The sequence below is a fragment of the Hydractinia symbiolongicarpus genome, chromosome 14, assembly GCF_029227915.1.
Source record: "Hydractinia symbiolongicarpus strain clone_291-10 chromosome 14, HSymV2.1, whole genome shotgun sequence".
NCBI lineage: Eukaryota > Metazoa > Cnidaria > Hydrozoa > Anthoathecata > Hydractiniidae > Hydractinia > Hydractinia symbiolongicarpus.
This window is the reverse complement of record NC_079888.1, coordinates 8,023,284-8,037,135: the sequence shown is the minus strand read 5'-3', so window position 1 is coordinate 8,037,135 and position 13,852 is coordinate 8,023,284. Positions and strand designations below refer to the sequence as shown.

The 13,852-nt window shown below is 44.1% G+C and overlaps 7 non-coding genes across 7 annotated transcripts; 6 read left to right on the top strand and 1 right to left on the bottom strand.

Moving 5' to 3' along the window:
- The first annotated feature begins 470 nt into the window (after positions 1-470).
- Positions 471-543, top strand: Trnak-cuu (transfer RNA lysine (anticodon CUU)). The gene has a single exon. It is a non-coding gene; the product is annotated as a tRNA-Lys (tRNA).
- A 4,288-nt stretch (positions 544-4,831) lies between these two features.
- On the top strand, positions 4,832-4,904 carry Trnak-cuu (transfer RNA lysine (anticodon CUU)). The gene has a single exon. It is a non-coding gene; the product is annotated as a tRNA-Lys (tRNA).
- Positions 4,905-10,426: 5,522 nt separating this feature from the next.
- Trnak-cuu (transfer RNA lysine (anticodon CUU)) lies at positions 10,427-10,499 on the top strand. Its single transcript has one exon. It is a non-coding gene; the product is annotated as a tRNA-Lys (tRNA).
- A 489-nt stretch (positions 10,500-10,988) lies between these two features.
- Trnak-cuu (transfer RNA lysine (anticodon CUU)) lies at positions 10,989-11,061 on the top strand. The gene has a single exon. It is a non-coding gene; the product is annotated as a tRNA-Lys (tRNA).
- A 527-nt stretch (positions 11,062-11,588) lies between these two features.
- Trnak-cuu (transfer RNA lysine (anticodon CUU)) lies at positions 11,589-11,661 on the top strand. Its single transcript has one exon. It is a non-coding gene; the product is annotated as a tRNA-Lys (tRNA).
- A 1,170-nt stretch (positions 11,662-12,831) lies between these two features.
- On the top strand, positions 12,832-12,904 carry Trnak-cuu (transfer RNA lysine (anticodon CUU)). Its single transcript has one exon. It is a non-coding gene; the product is annotated as a tRNA-Lys (tRNA).
- Positions 12,905-13,109: 205 nt separating this feature from the next.
- Positions 13,110-13,181, bottom strand: Trnaq-uug (transfer RNA glutamine (anticodon UUG)). Its single transcript has one exon. It is a non-coding gene; the product is annotated as a tRNA-Gln (tRNA).
- Positions 13,182-13,852: the final 671 nt, after the last annotated feature.

The following is a 13,852-nucleotide window of genomic DNA, read 5'->3' as shown; positions in this document are numbered from 1 at the left end:
AACCTGGCAAATGTTGAAGAAATGACTTGGAAGTATTCAAATATGGCTTAGTCAATTTTAGATAAATCATCCCTTCCTCACGTATTTCTTAAAGAAACGATTAAATCAGAGTTCAAAAAGAAAGTCAGGTTCTACCGAGATTTCAATTCGGATCGCTGGATTCAAAGTCCAGAGTGCTAACCATTACAGCATAGAACCGAATGAGCGACGAAGATGGGATTCGAACCCACGCGGGCAGAGCCCAATAGATTTGCAGACCATTGCATTAACCACTCGGCCACCTCGTCTGTTTCTGGACCACGTCTACTTTATGGAAAGCTAACAATGCTGAACCTGTTTCGATTCACGTAACATTTTACCAGCCCAAACAGTAGGAGTACGCGAGCGACCCAATTTTAAATAATTTTAGGTGTGGTCAATTGTTGCGTAAGTCCAAGACGGCTTTAGTGGCGGCACCTAACAACGAATCAGCCCGGCTAGCTCAGTCGGTAAAGCATGAGACTCTTAATCTCAGGGTCGCGGGTTCGAGCCCCCCGTTGGGCGTCTTCTATTAGACTTTGGATTGCATTACGAACCCGCCATGGAAATCACCAGGTCTCCTTCTAAGCATGAGTGGTGCCATAAACGTGGCAAAAGTTGAAGAAATGACTTGAAAGTATTCAAATATGGCTTAGTCAATTTTAGAGAAATTATTGCTTACTCACGTATTTCCCAAACAAATGATTAAATCAGAGTTCAAAAAGAAAGTCAGGTTCTACCGAGATTTGAATTCGGATCGCTGGATTCAAAGTCCAGAGTGCTAACCATTACAGCATACAACCGAATGTGCGACGAAGATGGGATTCGAACCCACGCGGGCAGAGCCTAATGGATTAGCAGTCCATTGCATTTACCACTCGGCCACCTTGTCTGTTTCTGTACCACGTCTACTTTATGAAAAGCTAACAATGCTGAACCTGTTTCGACTCACGTAACATTTTACCAGCCCAAACAGTAGGAGTACGCGAGCGACCCAATTTTAAGTAATTTTAGGTGTGGTCAATTGCTGCGTAAGTCCAAGACGGCTTCAGTGGCGGCACCTAACAACGAATCAGCGCGGCTAGCTCAGTCGGTAAAGCATGAGACTCTTATTCTCAGTGTCGTAGGTTCAAGCCCGACGTTGGGCTATTTCTGATAGACTTTGGATTGCATTACAAACGCGCCATGGAAATCACCAGGTCTCCTTCTAAGCATGAGTGGTGCCATAAACTTGGCAAAAGTTGAAGAAATGACTTGAAAGCATTCAAATATGGCTTAGTCAATTTTAAATAATTCAGCCTTTCCCTCACGTATTTTTTACACAAACGATTAAATCAGAATTCAAAAAGAAGGTCAGGTTCTAACAAGATTTGAACCCGGATCGCTGGATTCAAAGTCCAGAGTGCTAAACATTACACCATAGAGCCGAATCTGCGACGAAGATGGGATTCGAAGTCACGCGGGCAGAGCCCAATGGATTAGCAGTCCATCGCCTTAACCACTCGGCCGCCTCGTCTGGTTCTGTACCACGTCTACGTTATGGAAAGCTAACATTGCTGAAACAATTTCGACTCACGTAATCTTTTACCAGCCCAAGCAGTAGGAATACCCGATTGGCCCAATTTTAAGTAATCTAAGGTGTGGTCAATTGTTGCGTAAGTCCAAGACGGCTTTAGTGGCGGCACCGAAATAGGAATCAGCCCGGCTAGCTAAGTTGGTAGAGCATGAGACTCTTAATCTCAGGGTAGTCAGTTCGATCCCCACGTTGGGCTATTTCTGATAGACTTTGGATTGCATTACAAACGCGCCATGGAAATCACCAGGTCTCCTTCTAAGCATGAGTGGTGCCATAAACTTGGCAAAAGTTGAAGAAATGACTTGAAAGCATTAAAATATGGCTTAGTCAATTTTAAATAAATCAGCCTTTCCCTCACGTGTTTTTTACACAAACGATTAAATCAGAACTCAAAGAGAAGGTCAGGTTCTAACAAGATTTGAACCCGGATCGCTGGATTCAAAGTCCAGAGTGCTAACCATTACAGCATAGAACCAAATGTGCGACAAAGATGGAATTCGAACCCACGCGGGCAGCTCCCAATGGATTAGCAGTCCATCGCCTTAACCACTCGGCCACCTCGTCTGTTTCTGTAACACGTGTACTTTATGGAAAGCTAACGTTGCTGAACCTGCTTCGACTCACGTAACATTTTACCAGCCCAAACAGTAGGAGCACGCGAGCGACCCAATTTTAAGTAATTTTAGGTGTGGTCAATTGTTGCGTAAGTCCAAGACGGCTTTAGTGACGGCACCTTAAAACGAATCAGCGCGGCTAGCTCTGTTGTTAAAGCATGAGACTCTTAATCTCAGAGTCGTGGGTTCGAGCCCCACGTTGGCCGTTTTCTATTAGACTTTGGATTGCATTACGAACGCGACGTGGAAATTACCAATTCTCCTCTAAGCATGAGTTCTCGCATAAACCTGGCAAATGTTGAAGAAATGACTTGAAAGCATTCAAATATGGCTTAGACAATTTTAGAGAAATAATTGCTTCCTCACGTATTTCTTAAACAAATAATTAAATCAGAGTTCAAAAAGAAGTTCAGGTTCTACCGTGATTTGAATTCGGATCGCTGGTTTCAAAGTCCAGAGTGCTAACCATTACAGCATAGAACCAAATGTGCGACGAAGATGGAATTCGAACCCACGCGGGCAGCTCCCAATGGATTAGCAGTCCATCGCCTTAACCACTCGGCCACCTCGTCTGTTTCTGTAACACGTGTACTTTATGGAAAGCTAACGTTGCTGAACCTGCTTCGACTCACGTAATCTTTTACCAGCCCAAGCAGTAGGAATACCCGATTGGCCCAATTTTAAGTAATCTAAGGTGTGGTCAATTGTTGCGTAAGTCCAAGACGGCTTTAGTGGCGGCACCGAAATAGGAATCAGCCCGGCTAGCTAAGTTGGTAGAGCATGAGACTCTTAATCTCAGGGTAGTCAGTTCGATCACCACGTTGGGCTATTTCTGATAGACTTTGGATTGCATTACGAACGCGCCATGGAAATCACCAGGTCTCCTTCTAAGCATGAGTGGTGCCATAAACTTGGCAATATTTGAAGAAATGACTTGAAAGCATTCAAATATGGCTTAGTCAATTTTAAATAATTCAGCCTTTCCCCCACGTATTTTTTACACAAACGATTAAATCAGAATTCAAAAAGAAGGTCAGGTTCTAGCAAGATTTGAACCCGGATCGCTCGATTCAAAGTCCAGAGTGCTAAACATTACACCATAGAACCGAATCTGCGACGAAGATGGGATTCGAACTCACGCAGGCAGAGCCCAATGGATTAGCAGTCCATCGCCTTAACCACTCGGCCTCCTCGTCTGTTTCTGTACCACGTCTACCTTATGGAAAGCTAACATTGCTGAAACTATTTCGACTCACGTAACATTTTATCAGCCCAAACAGTAGGAGTACGCGAGTGACCCAATTTTAAGTAATTTTAGGTGTGGTCAATTGTTGCGTAAGTCCAAGACGGCTTTAGTGACGGCACCTAAAAACGAATCAGCACGGCTAGCTCAGTCGGTAAAGCATGAGACTCTTAATCTCAGGGTCGTAGGTTCGAGCGCCACGTTGGGCTTTTTCTATTAGACTTTGGATTTCATTACAAACGCGACGTTAAAATCACCAATTCCCCTCTAAGCATGAGTTCCCGCATAAACCTGGCAATTGTTGAAGAAGTGTCTTGAAAGCATTCAAATATGGCTTAGTCAATTTTAGAGAAATCATTGCTTCCTCACGTATTTCTTAAACAAATGATTAAATCAGAGTTCAAAAAGAAAGTCAGGTTCTACCAAGATTTGATCTCAGATCGCTGGATTCAAAGTCGAGAATGCTACTATTACACCATAGAACAGAATGTGCGACGAAGATGGGATTCGAGCCCACGCGGGCAGCTCCCAATAGATTAGCAGTCCATCGCCATAACCACTCGGCCATCTCGTCTGTTTCTGTACCACGTGTACTTTATGGAAAGCTAACATTGCTGAACATGTTTCGACTCACGCAACCATTTACCAGCCCAAACAGTAGGATTACGCGAGTGGCCAGATTTTAAGTAATTTTAGCTGTGGTCAATTATTGCGTAAGTCCAAGACGGCTTTAGTGGCGGCACCTAAAAACGAATCAGTTCGGCTAGCTAAGTCGGTAAAGCATGAGACTCTTTATCTCAGGGTAGTGGGTTCGATCCCCACGTTGGGCTATTTCTGATAGACTTTGGATTGCATTACGAACGCGCCATGGAAATCACCAAGTCTCCTTCTAAGCATGAGTGGTGCCATAAACCTGGCAAATGTTGAAGAAATGACTTGGAAGCATTCAAATATGGATTAGTCAATTTTAGATAAATCATCCCTTCCTCACGTATTTCTTAAACAAATGATTAAATCAGAGTTCAAAAAGAAGGTCAGGTTCTGACAAGATTTGAACCCGGATCGCTGGATTCAAAGTCCAGAGTGCTAACCATTACACCATAGAAGCGAATCTGCGACGAAGATAGGATGCGAACTCACGCGGGCAGAGCCCAATGGATTAGCAGTCCATCGCCTTAACCACTCGGCCGCCTCGTCTGTTTCTGTGCCACGTCTACGTTATGGAAAGCTAACATTGCTGAAACCATTTCGACTCACGTAACCTTTTACAAGCCCAAACAGTAGGAGTACGCGAGTGACCCAATTTTAAGTAATTTTTGGTGTAGTCAATTGTTGCGTAACTCCAAGACGGCTTTAGTGACGGCACCTAAAAACGAATCAGCGCGGCTAGCTCAGTCGGTAAAGTATGAGACTCTTAATCTCAGGATCGTGGGTTCGAGCCCCACGTTGGGCGTTTTCTATTAGACTTTGGATTGCATTACGGACGAGCCGTGGAAATCACCAATTCTCCTCTAAGCATGAGTTCCCGCATTAACCTGGCAAATGTTGAAGAAATGACTTGAAAACATTCAAATGTGGCTTAGTCAATTTTAGATAAATCATCGCTTCCTCACGTATTTCTTAAACAAATGATTAAATCAGAGTTCAAAAAGAAAGTCAGCTTCTACCAAGATTTGAACTCGGATCGCTGGATTTAAAGTCTAGAGTGCTACTATTTCACCATAGAACCGAATGTGCGACGAATTGGGATTCGAACCCACGCGGGCAGAGCCCAATGGATTAGCAGTCCATCGCCTTAACCACTCGGCCTCCTCGTCTGTTTCTGTACCACGTCTACCTTATGGAAAGCTAACATTGCTGAAACTATTTCGACTCACGTAACATTTTATCAGCCCAAACAGTAGGAGTACGCGAGTGACCCAATTTTAAGTAATTTTAGGTGTGGTCAATTGTTGCGTAAGTCCAAGACGGCTTTAGTGACGGCACCTAAACACGAATCAGCACGGCTAGCTCAGTCGGTAAAGCATGAGACTCTTAATCTCAGGGTCGTAGGTTCGAGCGCCACGTTGGGCTTTTTCTATTAGACTTTGGATTGCATTACGAACGCGCCATGGAGATCACCAAGTCTCCTTCTAAGCATGAGTGGTGCCATAAACCTGGCAAATGTTGAAGAAATGACTTGGAAGCATTCAAATATGGCTTAGTCAATTTTAGATAAATCATCCCTTCCTCACGTATTTCTTAAACAAATGATTAAATCAGAGTTCAAAAAGAAGGTCAGGTTCTAACAAGATTTGAAGCCGGATCGCTGGATTCAAAGTCCAGAGTGCTAACCATTACACCATAGAAGCGAATCTGCGACGAAGATGGGATGCGAACTCACGCGGGCAGAGCCCAATGGATTAGCAGTCCATCGCCTTAACCACTCGGCCGCCTCGTCTGTTTCTGTACCACGTCTACGTTATGGAAAGCTAACATTGCTGAAACCATTTCGACTCACGTAACCTTTTACAAGCCCAAACAGTAGGAGTACGCGAGTGACCCAATTTTAAGTAATTTTTGGTGTGGTCAATTGTTGCGTAACTCCAAGACGGCTTTAGTGACGGCACCTAAAAACGAATCAGCGCGGCTAGCTCAGTCGTTAAAGTATGAGACTCTTAATCTCAGGATCGTGGGTTCGAGCCCCACGTTGGGCGTTTTCTATTAGACTTTGGATTGCATTACGGACGAGCCGTGGAAATCACCAATTCTCTTCTAAGCATGAGTTCCCGCATTAACCTGGCAAATGTTGAAGAAATGACTTGAAAACATTCAAATGTGGCTTAGTCAATTTTAGATAAATCATCGCTTCCTCACGTATTTCTTAAACAAATGATTGAATCAGAGTTTAAAAAGAAAGTCAGCTTCTACCAAGATTTAAACTAGGATCGCTGGATTTAAAGTCTAGAGTGCTACTATTTCACCATAGAACCGAATGTACGACGAATTGGGATTCGAACCCACGCGGGCAGAGCCCAATGGATTAGCAGTCCATCGCCTTAACCACTCGGCCTCCTCGTCTGTTTCTGTACCACGTCTACCTTATGGAAAGCTAACATTGCTGAAACTATTTCGACTCACGTAACCTTTTATCAGCCCAAACAGTAGGAGTACGCGAGTGACCCAATTTTAAGTAATTTTAGGTGTGGTCAATTGTTGCGTAAGTCCAAGACGGCTTTAGTGACGGCACCTAAAAACGAATCAGCACGGCTAGCTCAGTCGGTAAAGCATGAGACTCTTAATCTCAGGGTCGTAGGTTCGAGCGCCACGCTGGGCTTTTTCTATTAGACTTTGGATTGCATTACAAACGCGACGTTAAAATCACCAATTCTCCTCTAAGCATGAGTTCCCGCATAAACCTGGCAAATGTTGAAGAAGTGTCTTGAAAGCATTCAAATATGGCTTAGTCAATTTTAGAGAAATCATTGCTTCCTCACGTATTTCTTAAACAAATGATTAAATCAGAGTTCAAAAAGAAAGTCAGGTTCTACCAAGATTTGATCTCAGATCGCTGGATTGAAAGTTGAGAGTGCTACTATTACACCATAGAACAGAATGTGCGACGAAGATGGGATTCGAGCCCACGCGGGCAGCTCCCAATAGATTAGCAGTCCATCGCCATAACCACTCGGCCATCTCGTCTGCTTCTGTACCACGAGTACTTTATGGAAAGCTAACATTGCTGAACATGTTTCGACTCACGCAACCATTTACCAGCCCAAACAGTAGGATTACGCGAGTGGCCAGATTTTAAGTAATCTTAGGTGTGGTCAATTGTTGCGTAAGTCCAAGACGGCTTTAGTGGCGGCACCTAAAAACGAATCAGTCCAGCTAGCTAAGTCGGTAAAGCATGAGACTCTTTATCTCAGGGTAGTGGGTTCGATCCCCACGTTGGGCTATTTCTGATAGACTTTGGATTGCATTACGAACGCGCCATGGAAATCACCAAGTCTCCTTCTAAGCATAAGTGGTGCCATAAATCTGGCAAATGTTGAAGAAATGACTTGGAAGCATTCAAATATGGCTTAGTCAATTTTAGATAAATCATCCCTTCCTCACGTATTTCTTAAACAAATGATAAAATCAGAGTTCAAAAAGAAGGTCAGGTTCTACCGGGATTTGAACTCGGATCGCTGGATTCAAAGTCCAGAGTGCTAACCATTACAGCGTAGAACCAAATGTGCGACGAAGTGAGATTCGAACCCGCGTGGGCAGAGCCCAATGGATTAGCAGTCCATCGCCTTAACCACTCGGCCACCTCATCTGTTTCCGTACCACGTCTACTCTATGGAAAGTTAACATTGCTGAACCTATTTCGACTCACGTATCATTTCACCAGCCCAAACAGTAGTAGTACGCGAGCGACCCAATTTTAAGTAATTTTAGGTGTGGTCAATTGTTGCGTAAGTCCACGACGGCTTTAGTGGTGGCACCTAAAAACGAATCAGCCCGGCTAGCTAAGTCGGTAAAGCATGAGACTCTTAAACTCAGGGTAGTGGGTTCGAGCCCCACGTTAGGCTATTTCTGATAGACTTTGGATTGCATTACGAACGCGCCATGGAAATCACCAAGACTTCTTCTAAGCATGAGTGGTGCCATAAATTTGGCAAAACTGGAAGAAATGAATTGAAACCATTCAAATATGGCTTATTCAATTTTAGATAAATCATCCCTTCCTCACGGTTTTCTTAAACAAATGATTAAATCAGAGTTCAAAGAAAATGTCAGGTTCTACCGGGATTTGAACTCGGATCGCTGGATACAAAGTCCAGAGTGCTAACCATTACAGCATAGAACCGAATGTGCGACAAAGTGGGATTCGAACACACGCGGGCAGAGCCCAATGGATTAGCAGTCCATCGCATTAACCACTCGGCCACCTCGTCTGGTTCCGTACCACGTCTACTCTATGGAAAGCTAACATTGCTAACCCTATTTCGACTCACGTAACATTTTACCAGCCCAAACAGTAGGAGTACGCAAGCGACCCAATTTTAAGTAATTTTAGCTGTGGTCAATTGTTGCGTAAGTCCACGACGGCTTTAGTGGCGGCACCTAAAAACGAATCAGCCCGGCTAGCTAAGTTGGTAAAGCATGAGACTCTTAAACTCAGGGTAGTGGGTTCGAGCCACACGTTAGGCTATTTCTGATAGACTTTGGATTGCATTACGAACGCGCCATGGAAATCACCAAGTCTCCTTCTAAGCATGAGTGGTGCCATAAATTTGGCAAAACTGGAAGAAATGAATTGAAACCATTCAAATATGGCTTAGTCAATTTTAGATAAATCATCCCTTCCTCACGGTTTTCTTAAACAAATGATTAAATCAGAGTTCAAAGAGAATGTCAGGTTCTACCGGGATTTGAACTCGGATCGCTGGATACAAAGTCCAGAGTGCTAACCATTACAGCATAGAACCGAATGTGCGACAAAGTGGGATTCGAACACACGCGGGCAGAGCCCAATGGATTAGCAGTCCATCGCATTAACCACTCGGCCACCTCGTCTGGTTCCGTACCACGTCTACTCTATGGAAAGCTAACATTGCTAACCCTATTTCGACTCACGTAACATTTTACCAGCCCAAACAGTAGGAGTACGCAAGCGACCCAATTTTAAGTAATTTTAGCTGTGGTCAATTGTTGCGTAAGTCCACGACGGCTTTAGTGGCGGCACCTAAAAACGAATCAGCCCGGCTAGCTAAGTTGGTAAAGCATGAGACTCTTAAACTCAGGGTAGTGGGTTCGAGCCACACGTTAGGCTATTTCTGATAGACCTTGGATTGTATTACGAACGCGCTATGGAAATCACCAAGTCTCCTTCTAAGCATGAGTGGTGCCATAAACTTGGCAAAACTGGAAGAAATGAATTGAAAGCATTCAAATATGTCTTAGTCAATTTTAAATAATTCAGCCTTTCCCTCACGTATTTTTTACACAAACGATTAAATCAGAATTCAAAAAGAAGATCAGGTTCTAACGAGATTTGAACCCGGATCGCTGTATTCAAAGTCCATAGTGCTAACCATTACACCATAGAACCGGGTGTGCGACGAAGATGGAATTCGAACCCACGCGGGCAGCGCACAATGGATTAGCATTCCATCGCCTTAACCACTCGGCCACCTCGTCTGTTCCTGTACCACGTCTACCTTATGGAAAGCTAACATTGCTGAACCTGTTTCGACTCACGTAACCTTTCACCAGCCCAAACGGTAGGAGTACGCGAGCGACCCAATATTAAGTAATCTTAGGTGTGGTCAATTGTTGCGTAAGTCCTAGACGGCTTTAGTGGCGGCACCTAAACACGAATCAGCTCGGCTAGCTCAGTCGGTAGGGCATAAGACTCTTAATCTCAGGGTCGTGGGTTGGAGCCCAACGTTGGGCGTTTTCTGATAGACTTTGGATTGTATTACGAACGCGCCGTGAAATCACGAATTTTCCTCTAAGCATGAGTTCCGCCATAAATCCGGCAAATGTTGAAGAAATGATTTTAAAGCATTCAAATAAGGCTTAGTCAATTTTAGATAAATTATCCCTTCCTCACGTTTTTCTTAAACAAATGATTAAATCAGAGTTCAAAAAGAAAGTAAGGTTCTACCGAGATTTGCACTCGGATCGCTGGAATCAAAGTCCAGAGTGCTAACCATTACACCATGGAACCGAATGTGCGACGAAGATGGGATTCGAACCCACGCAGGCAGCGCCCTGTGGATTAGCAGTCCATCGCTTTAACCACTCGGTCACCTTATCTGTTTCTGTGCCACGTGTACTTTATGGAAAGCTAACATTGCTGAACCTGTTTCCACTCACGTAACCTTTTACCAGACCAAACAGTAGGATTGCGCGAGTGGCCCAATTTCAAGTAATCTTAGGTGTGGTCAATTCTTGCGTAAGTCCAAGACGGCTTTAGTGGCGGCACTTAAACTCGAATCAGCCCGGGCAGCTCAGTCGGTAGAGCATGAGACTCTTAATCTCAGGGTTGTGGGTTCGAGCCCCACGTTGGGCTTTTTCAGATAGACTTTTTAACTTGGCAAAAGTTGAAGAAGTGACTTTAAAGCATTCAAATATGGCTTAGTCAGTTTTAAATAATTCAGCCTTTCCCTCACGTATTTTTGACACAAACGATTAAATCAGAATTTAAAAAGAAGGTCAGGCTCTAACGAGATTTGCACCCGGATCGCTGGATTCAAAGTCCGGAGTGCTAACCATTACACCATAGAACCGAATGTGCGACGAAGATGGGATTCGAACTCACCCGGGCAGAGCCCAATGGATTAGCCATCCATCGCCTTAACCACTCGAACGCCTTGTCTGTTTCTGTGCGACGTCTACTTTATGGAAAGCTAACATTGCTGAACCTGTTTTGATTCACGTGACTATTTACCAGCCCAAACAGTAGGAGAACGCGAGCGACCCAGTATTAAGTAATCTTAGGTGTGGTCAATTGTTGCGTATGTCCAAGACGGCTTTAATGGCGGAACCTAATAACGAATCAGCACGGCTAGCTCAGTCGGTAGAGCATGAGACTCTTAATCTCAGGGTCGTGTGTTCGAGCCCCACGTTGGGCGTTTTCTGATACACGTTTAATTGCATTACGGTCGCGCCGTGGAAATCACCAATTCTCCTCTAAGCCAATGTTGAAGAAATGACTTGAAAGCATTCAAGTATGGCTTAGTCAATTTCAAATAATTCAGCCTTTCCCTCACGTATTTTTTACACAAACGATTAAATCAGAATTCAAAAAGAAGGTCAGGTTCTAACGAGATTTGAACCCGGATCGCTGGATTCAAAGTCCAGAGTGCTAACCATTACACCAGTGAGCCGAATGTACGACGAAGATGGGATTCGAACTCACGCGGGCAGAGCCTAATGGATTAGCAGTCCATTGCCTTAACCACTCAAACACCTCGTCTGTTTCTGTCCCACGTCTACGTTATGGAAAGCTAACATTGCTGAACCTGTTTCGACTCACGTAACCTTTTACCAGCCCAAACAGTAGGATTACGCGAGTGACCCAATTTTAAGTAATCTAAAGTGTGGTCAATTGTTGCATAAGTCCAAGAAAGCTTTAGTGGCGGCACCTAAAATCGAATCAGCCCGGCTAGCTTAATTGGTAGAGCATGAGACTCTTAATCTCAGGGTCGTGGTTTCGAACCCCACGTTGGGCGTTTTCTGATAGACTTTGAATTGCATTACGAACGCGCCGTTAAAATCCCCAATTCACCTCTAAGCATGAGTTCTGCCATGAACCTGGCAAATGTTGAAGAAATGACTTGAAAGGATTCAAATATGTCTTAGTCAATTTTAAATAATTCAGCCTTTCCCTCACGTATTTTTTACACAAACGATTAAATCAGAATTCAAAAAGAAGATCAGGTTCTAACGAGTTTTGAAGCCGGATCGCTGGATTCAAAGTCCATAGTGCTAACCATTACACCATAGAACCGAGTGTGCGACGAAGATGGAATTCGAACCCACGCGGGCAGCGCCCAATGGATTAGCATTCCATCGCCTTAACCACTCGGCCACCTCGTCTGTTCCTGTACCACGTCTACTTTATGGAAAGCTAACATTGCTGAACCTGTTTCGACTCACGTAACCTTTTACCAGCCCAAACGGTAGGAGTACGCGAGCGACCCAATATTAAGTAATCTTAGGTGTGGTCAATTATTGCGTAAGTCCTAGACGGCTTTAGTGGCGGCACCTAAACACGAATCAGCCCGGCTAGCTCAGTCGGTAGGGCATAAGACTCTTAATCTCAGGGTCGTGGGTTGGAGCCCAACGTTGGGCGATTTCTGATAGACTTTGGATTGTATTATGAACGCGCCGTGAAATCACGAATTTTCCTCTAAGCATGAGTTCCGCCATAAATCTGGCAAATGTTGAAGAAATGATTTTAAAGCATTCAAATAATGCTTAGTCAATTTTAGATAAATCATCCCTTCCTCACGTTTTTCTTAAACAAATGATTAAATCAGAGTTCAAAAAGAAAGTCAGGTTCTACCGGGATTTGAACTCGGATCGCTGGATTCAGAGACCAGAGTGCTAACCATTACAGCATAGAACCGAATGTGCGACGAAGTGGGATGCGAACCAACGCGGGCAGAGCCCAATGGATTAGCAGTCCCTCGCCTTACCCACTCGGCCACCTCGTCTGTTTCTGTACCACGTCTACTTTATGGAAAGCTAACATTGCTGAACCTGTTTCGACTCACGTAACATTTTACCAGCCCAAACAGTAGGAGTACGCGAGCGACCCAATTTTAAGTAATCTAAAGTGTGGTCAATTGTTGCATAAGTCCAAGACAGCTTTAGTGTCGGCACCTAAAAAAGAATCAGCCCGGCTAGCTTAGTCGGTAGAGCATGAGACTCTTAATCTCAGGGTCGTGGTTTCGAGCCCCACGTTGGGCGTTTTCTGATAGACTTTGGATTGCATTACGAACGCGCCGTGGAAATCACCAATTCACCTCTAAGCATTAGTTCCGCCATAAACCTGGCAAATGTTGAAGAAATGACTCGAAAGCATTAAAATATGACTTAGTCAATTTTAGATAAATCATCCCTTCCTCACGTATTTCTTAAACAAGTGATTAAATCAGAGTTCAAAAAGAAAGTAAGGTTCTACCGAGATTTGAACTCGGATCGCTGGATTCAAAGTCCAGAGTGCTAACCATTACAGCATAGAACCGAATGTGCGACAAAGTGGGATTCGAACACACGCGGGCAGAGCCCAATGGATTAGCAGTCCATCGCATTAACCACTCGGCCACCTCGTCTGGTTCCGTACCACGTCTACGTTATGGAAAGCTAACATTGCTGAAACCATTTCGACTCACGTAACCTTTTACAAGCCCAAACAGTAGGAGTACGCGAGCGAGCCAATTTTAAGTAATTTTAGGTGGGGGAAATTGTTGAGTAAGTCCAAGACGGCTTTAGTGGCGGCACCTAAAAACGAATCAGCACAGCTAGCTCAGTCGGTGAAGCATGAGACTCTTAATGTCAGGGTCGTGGGTTCGAGCCCCACATTGGGCTTTTTCTGATAGACTTTGGATTGCATTACGAGCGCGTCATGGAAATCACCAAGTCTCCTTCAAAGCTTGAGTGGTGCCATAAACTTGGCAAAAGTTGAAGAAGTGACTTTAAAGCATTCAAATATGGCTTAGTCAGTTTTAAATAATTCAGCCTTTCCCTCACGTATTTTTTACACAAACGATTAAATCAGAATTCAAAAAGAAGGTCAGGCTCTAACGAGATTTGCACCCGGATCGCTGGATTCAAAGTCCAGAGTGCTAACCATTACACCATAGAACCGAATGTACGACGAAGATGGGATTCGGACTCACGCGGGCAGAGCCCAAT